Source organism: Schistocerca americana, chromosome 3, assembly GCF_021461395.2.
Source record: "Schistocerca americana isolate TAMUIC-IGC-003095 chromosome 3, iqSchAmer2.1, whole genome shotgun sequence".
NCBI lineage: Eukaryota > Metazoa > Arthropoda > Insecta > Orthoptera > Acrididae > Schistocerca > Schistocerca americana.
The window spans coordinates 361,392,189-361,407,616 of NC_060121.1; the positions used below are offsets into that span (position 1 = coordinate 361,392,189).

At 40.8% G+C, this 15,428-nt stretch overlaps 1 protein-coding gene across 1 annotated transcript in view; it reads left to right on the forward strand.

Moving 5' to 3' along the window:
* The window catches only part of LOC124606083, a 375,104-nt gene that overhangs the window by 255,684 nt on the left and 103,992 nt on the right, over nucleotides 1-15,428 (forward strand). The window lies entirely within an intron of this gene.

The window sequence follows — 15,428 nt, forward strand, 5'->3', positions numbered from 1 at the left end:
ATTTAACTGCAGACTAGTTGGACTCAGCTGTATCTAAAACCTGTTTAATTTATTGTACACCTTTGGGCAACAAAGAGTTCAACCATTTTCAGAGTAATGACTGACTTAAGATACTGTGGCCAGATGGCTTAAAATAAGAGAGTGTCCTACTGATGTACTTAGATGCAGCCCCATACAGGTTGGAAGAGAGCAAATCGCTTAATGTATTTTATCCAAACTTAGTGTGTATCACATGTAATGGCTCTGAGCACTATGCGACCTAACTTCTGAGGTCATCAGTCGCCTAGAACTTAGAACTAATTAAACCTAACTAACCTAAGGACATCACACACATCCATGCCCGAGGCAGGATTCGAACCTGCGATCGTAGTGGTCACGCGGTTCCAGACTGATGCGCCTTTAACCGCACGGCTACACCGGCCAGCGTATCACATGTACAGCTCATGCATTGCAATGAGTGGTAGAGACATTTAGATATGTTTCCTGATGTAAATACACTGATATCAGCAACGAATAAGATTTACAGTGCTCCAAGCAGCAGCTACCTGATGTACCTCTGCCCCTGCACCCAGTGATAGCAAGGTGAGCAAAATGGATTGAAGCTGCAATTTTCTACATTAAGTACTTTGAAGCTGTTAAGTCAGTGACCGAGACTTTTCCTCCTGCTCCTGCGGCGTGTATGAGTGAATCCTTGTCAGCATTCAACAGTTTTAAAGTTCTCAGTTCAGTTTCATATATCGCAAGTCACTACAATTATGTCGCTCCAAAAAGCTGTGGGAATAATGGAAGATGCAATTCAGAATGTCAGTGTTGTACCAGGTGAAGTGGGTGGTATAATTTCCAGTAAACGGCAATTATGCTGAATAAAAACGCCGGATATTCAAATCTTGTCATTATGCCTCGCTTATGTAATGGTGAAATTGTAGAACACTCTGTATAAACATGCGCCGTTGGCTTCTTATGAAGTTGAGCGATCTTTCTCTATTTATAAATACATATTGTCATGTAGAACGCGGTGCATGGCAACAGAACATTTGGAAAAGTACGTTATAACCAGCTGTGCTTTCTCTTCCAGTGCGACTTAAATGCTTGCTTAGGAACACTTGTACTTCAGTACTTTGTAGCAGAAGTGAACTAATTAAAAATGAACGTGAACAGTTGACTAGCCTGCCTATAAACCTACATTTTGCATGAAAAAAATAAAATTTAGGATTTTACAAATAACTGCTCCATTACATGTTTACTTACATATTTCACCAAAATCGCCTACATATTTGTGTACATATTTCTTAATTGTATGTTATATAAAATGCAGGCTCTAAGTATAACTTCTGAAACTTTTAAATGTGCCACATGTAAAAGCTATCAAATATTTAGCTTTTTCTACAAAGTGAATGTATTTATGACAAGTTAAGTATGTTTTTGAAACGTAGCAATAAATTTCTACTTATTAAACAACAAAATTTCATGGAAAATTATGTAAATTATATTTCGAAAAAACATTTGAAAAATGTTGCATTTGTCATAACTCATGTAAAGTCGAATCTGTAGGATAACTAATTTTCGTAGCACAACATTATATCACAGAAACATGCAAAAAATATGTTATCAACATATTTGGAAAATAGAAGATTTCGCAAACACACAATGTCTAACCTAACTATTTGAGAAATATGAATTTCATTATTTGTAGCTGAAAATCAGAGTAAACATTATTGAAAAAGAAGTGGTATGGCAAACTTCAGTTAACCCATTAAGCTGCTGTACCTTTTGGTTTGTTACAATATCCCCCTCACACAACATCTGGTATAGAATATGCATGAGATTGTGTGATTCTATGGAAGACATACTTTCATAAAAATTAACCACTTATATGGTAAAAATTTGCTACTGTAAGATATTTTGAAGTAACATATGCTTCTATTTTGTAATGAAAACTTCCATACAGAAAATGTATAATTGAAACATACATTAATGTGAAGCAACGTAAAGTTGCATATTTGAATAAAACTACATTTTGCATAAACTGTGAATTTCTCAGGCTATGTAATAAAAAACAAATTTCAAATTGTAGGTTTGATATGACTGGATGTAGTATATGGACTGTTTACAAAATGTAGTACAGCTTTTATATTACCACAAATACACTATATGGCCAAAAGGAAGCATTTGTTTAAATTCTAATTAAGGTTTCTTTAATGAAATTAAATCATCAAAAATATTGGAAAAGATTTGTAAAACTTTTTTTAAATACTATGTTCAATCTTGATAATACTTTTTTACAATTTACTTTTTTGTTGTATGAATCAATATACAAAGTGAATACAAATTTACAATTGTTTTATTATTTTTTTAATAGTAGATGAATTTATTTGTCCATAATTTTTCTTTCGATATTTATATAAAATAATACAAATGAAACTAACAATATTCCTTGAGTATTCAAATAATATAATGAAGAAAATAATGATTACTCATCATCGTGCAAGATCACCTGATGATACCAAACCTCCACAAACATTTCTCACTATAGCTGCGATTCTGTAGAAAGTGGTATAGGGACGTACACTATAACTGGTCGTGCCTTCACACCCGAGACTGCGCTAATCTGTGAATGTCTCATAGATGTTGCCCTTGAAGCAGTTCTTCTTGTGCATTAGGTTCTTCAGAAGATGCAAGTAGGCTACCTGTAATTATAAGTGGATGTGCGGGTAGCTAATTTACTTGAAGTTCTAGGACGCCATTAGGATGCGTTTATTATCAAACACCATGAAACAGTTACGATTAAATAGTCTGAAGCAATTAATCTCAAGACGTTAATAAACTTCTAGAGCATGGTAAAACCGACTATCACAAAAGAATAAGCTCCGACTACATCCTATCACTGACTATCACATATGAAAAGGCTCTGAGTACATGCTATCGCTGAATGGCTAGATTGGCGTGTAGCCGAAATCCCTTGCTTACATCGCCACACTTCGTAGCCTTTCATACATCTTCGGTAATTTAACAACATTCTAATAGTCTACTGAATTAACTGATTTACTGCATAGCAGTGTTGGTGTATTAAAGCTCTGATGACCCGTGGGCTCTCCATAGTATTTGCTATGCCAAAAGTGAACTTTTGTAACTAATATTTAATAAAAACAATTCCGATTTTCGCACCAGAACACTTATGGTTCCCCAACGTATCGATTGCTAAGCTATATACGTTCTCGAGGTTCGCATTCTTCCCCTCACTGCAATGATTCACTACCATCCATAAGGCCCATTCGTCACCACAATCTTTGTGGGAACCGGCTTCCTACTCGGTGTTATCGTATTGTGCAACGCTGCTTAATGCTTAACGCAGCGAACTGGTTATGCTGTTTGCAGATCCCAATTACAATAAAAAATCTATGAAAATAAACTACACTTCAAAACAGGAGAGACCTCACAGCTGGTGTTCAGGTTTTTTCTACATTGCGATTTTAGTCTCCTTTTTCTTAGCATTGTGTCCTTCTCACATTTGTCAGCCTCGGTCTGGATGAAATTGCGATTTCTTCTTTCTGCGTCAGTCCCGTTCTTTTCAAGTGAAATAAATATCTGAAAATATCAATGCATGAGGTTGGAGGACTGGCATACTTGTGTTTAAAAATTGTGTGTAGCCGTTCTGGCATTGGGTGGGTTTCACAGCATATTAAGTGTTACATAATTTTTCCGGAACAGAGGTCGTTAGTTTAGCAAATTCGTGATTCAGGGAAAACTGAAATATTCCATGAACCGTTGCTGCTAATTATGTAAATGAACTGTCAAAAAGTTCATCTTGCCGTATTCAGCCTTCCAGATACAGTCCCCAGTTCGAACCTCCTTAGGATAAATTTGCCTAATGTATGAGGACTTGTAATGATTCCTTAATTTGATAATGTTATGACATTGTTGTCGCCGGCCGCAAGCTGTCGTATAACACCGGAATTGGTGCTTTCAGAACGAACAGGCAATCCTCCTCCGCTTCCTAATCATATCTTCCCCAGTATTAATAGGCTCCAGTTCCTTTTTGCGAACCCGAATAAAATGCACGATAAAACTCGTGGATCATAACTGCGAATTTTCTGGAAGCAATAGGAGCCGTTGTTACTCTAGCTATAGTCTTTCTGTTAATATGTCTGGTTATGAGTGTCGTGACAGTTCAGTCAATTAATCACGCACTAGCGCAGTCTTTAAACATAACATTCCTCAAAGCCACTTCAAAATTTTTATGTAGCTCAGTCAGCCAGCGATTGTGTTGTTAATCACAAACGGATTATAACGTTTCTCAACAAATAGTTATTAATACTTTTCAAAGCTCCTCTGCACTATTTGTCTGTGAATATTTACTAGGACATATGAAATCGGGAGTCTAATAGCAGTATTTTTTACTGAAGTCTCATAAAGTAGCAACACTGAAACTCCGATCATCGATTTCGTAGGTATGTGTGTAATTATTTGACAACATATACGAAATTGTCTCATATAGTCACTCGCGTTGAATCATTACTCCTCTAACACGACACAGAAACCTTTTTTGACCATAAAAATCTCCAAAAGCACTTAACGAATTACTTACGTCTCGCTATAGCAAAACTCGGTAAAGTCAGAGATATTGTTTTATGCTTCGCGCTCTTACTAATCATGGTAATAACTCGGGTCTAGGAATCTTTGTATTTCCTGTAAGATGTCAGTATGAGAATCATCGCTTGGAGCTGAAACTCTTCGTACGCCTTGTGACAATTAACTCGTGGAGTCTTTTGAAACTAAATAATAATTTTTTCATTATATCTGTCCCGTGCTTCGAGTCTCTACATTAAATCTCTTCGTAACCAATTGCAGTCACTACTAGTCAGATTTTTTTTATAGAGAACAAATTTTAAATGGTGTGCTCACTAGCTCAGATACAACAGTATAAACAACACTTTTTATTCATTTTATTTCAATTTTAATCGAAGGAATAGCAGGACAATATCTTCTAACTTCGTAGGAGCTCGCAGCCCCCCGGTCGGACTGCAATATCTCCCAGCTACCCCTGACGCAGCGACCGCTGGAACACCTTGTCGTCCCTCATGATGTCTATGATACGGATAAAGCACATACACAAAAGCAATACAACAACTTCAGTAACATTAACAGTTTAATTATAGAAACATATATCAATACTTAGCCGGCGTCGCTCGGCGGAGTTTGTGTACTTGATGTCCGACGAATGTTTCACATGAAAACTTTACCGTCTGTTCGTATGTCGCCCACAAAAAGTTTTAGTGGTATAGAAATTGTATAATTCTTTCTTTCGTGTTGAATAAGAAAAAGAAATACTAAATTGCAGCATAAATTGAAACTTCTCTCTTGATCTACACTGCTTAACAGTTACTGTGGAACAACTCACACTTGCTAAGGAACAACTCTCATTTGCTACGGAACAATCGACACTTGCTACGGGACACCCGACAAATGACAGTAAAAGGAAATGCAGAGGACAGGACGTGTTAACTGCTGCCAAGTCTTTGCACTCGACAGTTCATGAAGTTCGGTGTTTGACGAAGGATGTTGTGGAACCGAGTAGTGCGACTATCTGTGTGGTACGGATGGCTCGAAGTCGGTTAAAGTGACACTACTGTCGCCGCAGTAATACGTGTGTCCAAAAGTCATCTCGCGATTTAAAAAGGCCACTGAAGGTGGAAATGCTACGCGAAAGTACGCCGGTGGTCGAAGATTGACCAATACACCGCAAGAGGATAGATATGTAGTCTAAGTGGCCATAAGGAACAGACATCCAAGTCCTGGGCTGATCACTACAGACCTTGCAACAGCTACCAGTAAATATGTCTCTGCCAGAACTATTTCTCGGCGATTGAATAAGGCTGGTTTGCACGCTCGGAAGTCTGTTAAATGCACCCCACTTCATCTACGCCATCATCGAGAATGAGTTCGTTGGTGTAGGGAGCACGTTGTTTGCGGTCCATAATTATGTTCTCCAGCGAAACCAACTTCACTGTGGCAAGTGATTCCGGCCACCAATTAGGGAAGAGAGAGGGGGAGGGGGAGAACATGTTACACATCACAGAATGTTCATGAATGTCATGGGTATGACCTAGGCCTTATGGTGTGGGCAGGCATTGTGCGCAATGGCCGAACACTACTGCATATCTTTGCTCTTGGTATCATTACAGCACAGTGGTAATGCACGAAATCATATCCGTATGGTTATGGGTACGGTAGGCCCCTACTTCCTGTCATGGACGACAATGCTGCCCACCAAGGACCTCTGATGTGTCGGACACACTGGAAAGTGAAGACACTGAATGTATGGAATGGCTAGCCTACACCCAGCGCCTAAACCCTATAGAGCATGCCTGAGACGCTCTTGGCAGACGCGTTTCTCAACGAACACCCCCTCCCGGAACCGCTCAAGAACTGGAGAGCACCTAGAGAGAGGAGTGGGACAATATTCCCCAAGGAGTCCTCAACAAAAAATTTGTGGTAATTCTTATGGGACCAAACTGATGAGGTCATCGGTCCCTAAGCTTACTCACTACTTAATCCAACTTAAACTAACTTACGCAAAGGACAACACACACGCCCGAGGAAGGACTCGAACCTCTGACGGGGTCAGTCGCCCGATACGTGCCAAGGCGCCTCAAATGGTTCAAATGGCTCTAAGGACTAAGGGACTTAACATCTGAGGTCATCAGTCCCCTAGACTTAGAACAACCTAACTAACCGAAGGATATCACACTTACCCATGCGACCGTAACAGCAGCGCGGTTCTGGACTGAAGCGCCTAGAACCGCTCGGCCACAGCGGCCGGCCAAGGAGCCTCAGACCACGCCGCTACCCCGCGCGGCAGTCCTCAACAGTTTGGTAGCTAGCATGAATAATAGGTGCGAAATGTGCGTTAGTGCCGGAGGAAAACGTACCCGTCACCAAGAGTCCGATATCGACCTTTATGTTGAGAGCCTGACCTGTGCCGAACATGAACATTATTTATGCCTGTCATCTTGCTTTCCCAAGTGGTAAAATCTGTACCATTTTTCGTTATAAACATACCACTCCAGTTCTACTACGTATGTATCGCATTTCATGCCGTCCATCACTGTCTGTGATTATTCCTTCCCAACACTGCCTCTGTTCATTATCAACTGTCAAGCAGTATATATAGTCTCAATTCAATAACAATATACCAATCTCTCTCTCTCTCTCTCTCTCTCTCTCTCTCTCTCTCTCTCTCTCTCTCCCTCTCTCTCTCTCTTTACATAACGCCAGCGGGAAAATGTCGGAGCACATAAAAGGCGATATGTTCCCCTTTAGAAGACCCTGACAGAAAAGTGGGGAAACAGCTGCCTCAATCCTCATTCTGCCTTCCTCCCCAAAAATTTTGGCATACGAACATATTCGCTCTCTTTTAATACAGAACATTACAAATCCTTTTACCAAGTCTCTCTGTACAGCTAAGCTTTCATACTCAGCATCTCCCTCTCACTGCCACTGTCTATACATTTCTCTCTCTATCACTGTCTCCTTTTTTTCCTATTGATTTACAGTATATTCCAGAGTAACTGTCTTTTTTCACACTTACACTGTCTATCTTTCCCACTGCCAATATCTCCACCATAACACGACGGCTCAAAAGTCTAGAGGGTCCAACTTCTTTCCTCCTACACCCACGATATAAAAAATTCGGTCCAAAGTACACCCTCCCCTATACTACTTGTTAAAGTTCGCCGGTCTGGGAGGGTCCAGATACCCCAATCCGATGTACGGTCTCCACTCAGCTGCATTTCTCATCTCCACTGTCTCCTCTCTCTTTTGCTCCCACAGCTTCTGTCTCCATCCATCTCTCTTTCTTTGTTACTACCTGTGTCTCTCACTGACTATCAATATCTCCTCTTCCTTTGGCTCCCACTGCTGTTGTCTTCATTCATCTCTCCTTCCTTTGAATGATGCTCGAAATCATGTACAGCAAGTGAGGCTCGTCAAACGTTTCTTTAATCTGCTTTATTTCTTGCTTGTAGACAAATCTTTTCACAAAAATTTTTACTGTTTTTTTCAAAATTATTCTTCTTTCAAATTCGATTGAGAGAGCACCAATCGGTTCGTGCATGACAGATATCACAGAGATAAGGGATAAAGTGTTTTGGATAGCCCTTGGCCGAGCGACTACTTGTATGCCTAACGGAAGAACGGGCATACTGTAGCTACCCTACAGTACAGGGTCAGAATTTAAACATTACGCACTACCTTCAGCCCAGGCAAACTGAGCAAATCAGTTGGTTCTTTAGATTAGGTGTGGTCTAGGGTGGACTTTGGGCGGCTTACAAAAGCGCCATTTGTTCATGGGCGGCTTCTGAGAAAACCCCGAAAATTTATGATTTTTGGATACCAAGAGTACCATTTGTGGTCATGTCCATTCTATGATTTCTACTCATGGGAAATCGTCTAAATTTCTATCATATATTCTTAAGATTTTCTTGGGGAACCTTGGAAATTTTTCCGATATCCTTTTTCGCTACCGAGATCCAGGAGTTCAAAATTATCATTGCGCCTGATTCCGATCGGAAGGGTAAAAGTAGTTTTAACTGACGTAGTGAACACATGGCAAGGGTCCTGCTGTAATAGTAAGGGTTCTGACTTTACCAATGCATATTTCTCCACAAATAAACCTTTATACGAACATATCTAAAGTGGTACTCCAGTGACAGCAAATGGGATAAAAAGTACCTTAGCATGACAACCAGAAATTATGTAAATCTGGAAAGACTACAAATTCCGTAAGAAATTTCTAATAACATTTTTACTCTTTTCAGATAACAAATCATAAGTCGAACGTTTTCAGTTAACTGAGATCTATGAGCAGAGTATTCAGAAAAAGTATAAAGCAACTGATTTTGTGCTAACCTTGTATTATGCATACCTTTTTGTTATTTAAGTACGTCAAAGTATACAAATGCGTCGAAGAACATAGATTAACTGTCAAAACATTAGTAACCTATAGAATTCGTTTCATACTGGGTTGCCAGAAACAGCCTGAAAAACTTATAACGGGGTTGCAGGGGAAGTTATGCCGAGAAATAATTGTTAAGAAAAAAATTCTATTCGTTATGCCATTTCCGCGTTATTTAGCATTGAAGTAAGCCAATCAGGTTACTGCGCGCGCAAATTCAAGCACTTGTACGCGCTAAAATGCTGGCCCATGAGCTACCATTTGGTAAAATTCCCAGTCAATTAAAATTTGCCTTTCCCGGAAGTGATAAATTCAGCCTAGATAAGTAAAAAGTTCATTTATTCGGTCTGAGGAACACGGGCGAAGAACACGTTTAGCAACACAACCTATGGAAGGCTGCTTGAATGTGTGCGTTGAGGGCTTGACTGGCTGACTGTAATGCTAAATAGCTCGGAAACGTCGCAACGTATCGGACTTTTTTTCTTAACAATTATTTCTTAGCACAGCCTCCCGTGCAACACCCTTTCTAGCTTTTCAGACTCTTTCTGACCACCTTGCGTAAGCTACGCACGCTGCTGTTGCAGGGATAAGAAGGGAAGCTCTGTTGGACCACAAAAAGGCGAATATGTTCCCTACAAGAGACTGGTAGAAAAGTGGAAAACCAGCTACCTGAATCATCATTCCGCCTTCCTCAATTTCTGGCATGCGAACATATTCGCACGTTTTTGTACTGAAAGAGTGTAGCAGAGAGACTGACGGTGGAAGAGAGAGGAGACGGTGATGATAGAGAGGAAACGACAGGGAAAGAGAAAGAGAGATGGACGAAGACAACAGCAGTGGAAGCCAAAGAGAGAGGAGACACAGATGGCCAATGAGAGACAGTTGCAGTAACAAAGAAAGAGAGATGGATGGAGATAGAGGCTGTGGGATCAAAAGAGGGAGGAGGCAGTGGGAATAAAAAATGTGAGTGGAGAGAGTGATAGAGAGAAAGCGGCAATGAAAGAGAAGGAGAGGTGAATGAAGACAAATGTTTCTCTAATTTGTTTTATTTCTTACTTTTAGATAAATCTTTTCTAAAAACAATTAACAGTTTTTTGTAAATATATTTTTATTTCGTAATCTAAAGCAGCGCTCAGTCAGTGCTGATTTTCCTACTGCCCGATTCTTACATTTTGTATATGTTCAGCGCTAAGTACGGAGACGCAGCGGTTTGTCTGTCTAATGTATCACTTGCCACACTCGAAAGGAATTCGATATACACCATGTACACCATGTATTCGGAGACATTTATGTTGTCAAAAAAAAAAATTCTTATCTTTGAAGGTGGTAGGAAGATGGTCCCTTTCTTGTTCACAGCTCGGTCTATTCTTGCAGAGGCTGTGCCAACATATCGTAGGAAGGCGATTCTGTGATCTCTTCCTTGGCTTTGTTTCTACGAGGGTTTCCCAGAAAGTAATGCACCGCATTTTTTTCTCTGCAAAAAACACTGCTACGAATGCGAAACGTTACGTATATATTATATGAAGTCTCCTGAGTGAGCGCGCCAAGTTTCCGTCACTTCCGACAGATAGTGAAATGGCGTCTGTAGGTGACGTACATTACAAGCAACGTGCAGTCATTGAATTTCTCACTGCAGGGAAAGAAACTGTGGGGCATATTCACAAACGCTTGTGCAAAGTCTATGGAGCATCTGCTGTGGATAGAAGTACAGTTAGTCGCTGGGTCATCAGAAGGCGGTTCGGCGGAGCTCCACGATTTACAGCGCTCGGGGAGACCATCCACGGCTGTCACACCTGACACGTTGCAGCGAGCAGTGGTTGTCATTCGCTGCATCTGTCAATTAGCAAAGGAAGTTCACACAGTGAAGCACTGGCTCCGCCACCAGGACAAGGATTGGTACCGACGGGGCATACATGTCCTTCTTTCGCGCTGGAGGATGGCCGTAGAACGGGATGAGAATTAGGTGGAGAAATAGGCTGCGTAGATAAAACACCATTCTCTCGTGTGTGTAATTCTCATTATGTTCAATAAACGACTGTTGAACAGAGAAACAGATTGTTGAACAGAGAAATTACTACCTGACTGGAACACGGCTCTGATCCATCCCCTTCACAAAAAAGGAGATGTTGCTGATCTGAACAACTACTGTGGAATTTCTCTTGCACCGGTAACATACAAGATTCTCTCCAAGGCATTACTAACACGGGCAGAAGATCAACTGGACAGTCAACTGGGACAATATCAGGGAGGCTTCAGGAAGCTCAGTTCCTTTGCTGAACAGATCCTCAACCTTACAACGGTACTGGCATACTTCAAAATGAGAAACCACAAAGTGGTTGTCACCTTTATTGATTTCAAGAAGGCCTACCACTCTGTTGATAAAGAAACACTTAACAAAATATTCCAGAAAATGGGACTAGACAACAAAACCCGCAGACGCATTCTAGAAACCTTGACAGACACCCATTCGATGGTCAAATTATAGGTGAGATCTCAAAAAGCTTCGAGACAAAAACTGGAGTGAGAGAAGGGGATGGACGCTCCCCTTTTCTTTTCAACTGTGTCCTCGGAAAGGTTGTGAGAGAATGGCGCAAAGAACTGACCAATTTGGGTATCCAGAGTGGTGTTTACCTGGGCCATAAGAACGGACTGTTTGTAGATTGTCTGGCTTTTTCAGGCGACATGGCAGTGATTGCTGATTCTCTTGAAATGGCAACAATGCAGGTAAACTGCCTCAGAAAACAGGCAGCCAAAGTGGTTCTTTAAGTGTCGCTGGAGAAAACAGAGTTCTTCACCAACATCAATGAAGCTAACAAAGAGATGTTACTAGACGAGGACTGAGAAATTTATCTCGGCGAATGGATTGCACCCAACTTATCAGAAAAAACGTCATTACTCATGAGAGTCAACAAGTTGGAACTAGCCTATCGACTGGCTATGAACACCTACAACAAGAAATGCCTGTCACACAACCTGAAACTGAAGCACTACTCGTCAGTCATACGACCAGAAGCCCTGACTGCCATGGAAAGTCTTTCTATGAACTGGAGAGGTCTGATGAAGAAATTGGAAGTCAGAGAGAGGAGATTCCTCGGGAAGATTCTGGCCTGGTAGAAGAAGCTGGGGAATTCAGAGGGCGTCATAACACGGAGCTCTACGAACATATCGAGAGGCTCTCTGACTGTGCAAGAAAAAGAAGGGTACCTTTCTAAAGCCATGTTGCAAGATTGCCTCCAAACAGATTAACCAACCGTCTGTTCACTTTCTGGCAAAACAAGAAGTTTCGCACCACTTGGCTGACAGAAACCGAGAAGAACATTAAAGAACTGGGTAAATCTGATCTCTAGAATAGACAGTCTGTGAGACACACATTGAAGGAAGTCCGAGGATTTCAGGAAAAGCCCTGAATAAAAGGTACCCCCTGGATAGAAGAAAGGAAGGAGTTACACCGATAGAGGATGCGACAGTACTGGGCAAAGATCAAAGCCCATCAGTTGAACAAGCGTGGTCCAAAGTTGGCCCATTCGAAATAAGAAGAAGAACGGACTGTCAAAGAAGAAAATGCAGTACATTATTTTCTGGGCAACCCTCGTATATGTTGGTGCCCTCAGCTACGTAATATCTTACCTCTTATAGCCACTGGAAGCAAAGATATTTTCTAGAGGATCCCTTTCCTTTCGTTGGTTGTCCTCGTCACATACAGTATTCGTCCTGTGTCTCAACAACGTAAGATAAGTAATTCATTGTTCTGAGTGATGGCAGGTCGTGGCTGGGAAGTATAGGTTCGTATGAATGAGTTTTCTGTGCACATAGCAGAATACCATCAGGTTTCTCCTATATCTGTACATGTCTTGTCAATGTTTATGGTGAAACTGATCTTTTTCTAAATGTTGTTTAGGTGGTCGAGGAATTCGTCGAGAGAGTTCCCTTTATATTGCCACACCACCTGGCTACATCACTACACCGCGACAACCTTCATTTCCACAACTGTTGTTCCATATAGCAGAGGTCATCGTTTCTTGGTACATCGTAACTGCTACATAACAATCTGTTTTGTTTCATACCTTTCCAGACTGTATAAGCAATGGCATTACTACGGGTTACAGTGTCGCAATCGCCTCCCCCTCTCCCATCTTCCCCCATGATGACCCCAAAACAATTGCAAAATTCATCAAGTGAGGTGTCAGAGGGCAAAGGATACAATTATGAAGGACCAGGATTCAAATTCCCATCCAGATTTAGGTTATCTGTAGTTGCCATAAACTATTTAAGGAAATTACTGGCTTGGTTCACATGAAAAAGGGCCGTTTTTGGTCAGTCAGAGCTTACGCTGAATTTCCAAGGACCACATCGGCGGAGTCATACAATAATTCAAATTTTACACCTCGTTGAGAGTACATCACGTTTTCCCATATCGTAGTACGAAACTGAAATTTTATCATCATCATCAGTTTTCTGCTACGTTCGCGGATAATTTTCATCTCTATTTCAGGCAGCCTATCGCGTCATTCCTAATGCTGCAATATGTACTACAATCAAGTACGTCGTCTAGGTTCTGAAATATCTTCCTCTGTCGTTTCCTTTTCCCTTACACATCCCTTTTGCTTTTATAAGACTTTCCTTCTATGTTAATATATAAGCTATCCAGTTTCTACTCCTTCGGTTTATTACACTCAGTAATTGTCATTACTGAGACACTCTTCTGAGACCTTCTGAATTTTGACTCTATCGATCTAACGTATTCTTTCCATCCTTTCTCTCCATCGCACTTTATTTCCATCCTTTTGAATAAGTTGGATAGCTAGGTGGAAGAATGAATGAAGTATGTCACTTGCTTTTTTTCTGCAGCTGATTCTACGAAGTCTTATCTCCGCCCATTGATACTTTCGGAAGAAACAATGAAACGTGTCACTTGCGTTTTTTCTACTAAGTCTTATTTCCGTCCATTGATAGTTTCTACACAGAGATAATGAAAACAGTTACCTTAACAAAAAGACCGCTGTCAAGTTATATGACTGATCCCAGTACACGAACCAGAGAAAAAGTGTCATAGGTGAGGCCTGTCATCCCAGGCGTTGTTTTGGGACATCATGGACGCGCACCGAATGCGAACAATAAGAGATACTGACTGGCAAATGGAGACTTTCAGCGCACTAACGGCTGAGACCATAGCTCCTACAGACAAGTAAGCGCAAGAGCACTGCATCTGCGAGGCGAAATTAAGAGCGGCAGTGAACCCATCCCGCGAGGTCTTTCTAAAGGTGGATTCACACTGGGCATCAACGGAACAGGAGCCGACATCACTGTCAAACGGTGGTGTGTTGGCACAAGACAGAACATAAACACATCACTTAGCTTAGCCCAGTATCAATTGGTGAATGTGGGGTTATGAGATATCATCCAAGATAGAAGATGTGGGAATATAGTATCAGGATAAAGGCACATAAGGTTTATTAGTGACCAAAGAAAAATTCAAAACGGATGTCCCTGACAAAGTTTGAGAGGTAAACAGCTGTGAAATACAGCAACAGGAAAAGCGTTTTACAGGGTTTCATCTTACTTTCAGTGTTTAAAAAATTTATAGAACGTGTGGACCCCTATTACTGGAAAATAACGGGAAAGGTGTCGTCCAGACATTTGAAATCACCGTTACTTCTAGACAAAATGATACAAACACTTTGAATAAAGTTTACAAGGCAATACTTTGACCCTTTTGCCATATTCATTGATGTTTTAAGTTTTTGTGATTCCTAAGAACAAAATTGGTATCCCGAGAGAATGTGAAGAAGACTTGCAGGATCTGTTGAATGGAATGATCAGTCTATTGAGTACAGAATATGGATTGAGAGTAAACCGGAAAAAGACAAATGTAATGAGCAATAGCAGCAACGAGATTAATGGGAACCTTAACATTAAAGTTAGCGGTCACGGAGTTGATGAACTTATGGAATTCTGCTACTTTGGAAGCAAAATAACCCCTTGACGGATGGATCATGGAGAATATAAAAACTAGACTAGCACTGGCAAAGAGAAGTCAGCCAGTATGAAACATAGGGCTTAATTTGAGGAAGAAATTTCTAAGAATGTACGGTTGGAGCACAGCTTTGTACGACAGTGAATACTGACAGCGGGAAAACTGGAAGAGAAGAGAACTGAAGCGTTTGAAATGTGATGCTACAGAAGAACGTCGAAAATTAGGCTGGCTGATGAAGAAAGGAATGATGAGGTTATTCCAAAAGGAATGAACATACAGAAACGCTGATAAGAGAAGGGACAGAGTGATACGACATATATTACAACATCAGGAATGGTACTGGAGGGAGCTTTAGAGGGTAAGAACTGTAAGGGAAGACAGGGATCAGAATACATCCGATTGAGGACGCAAGATGCGAGCGCTACTCTGAGATGAAGAGGATAGCAAAGGAGAGGACTCGTGGCAGCATCAAACAAATCAGAAGAGTGACAACTAAACAGA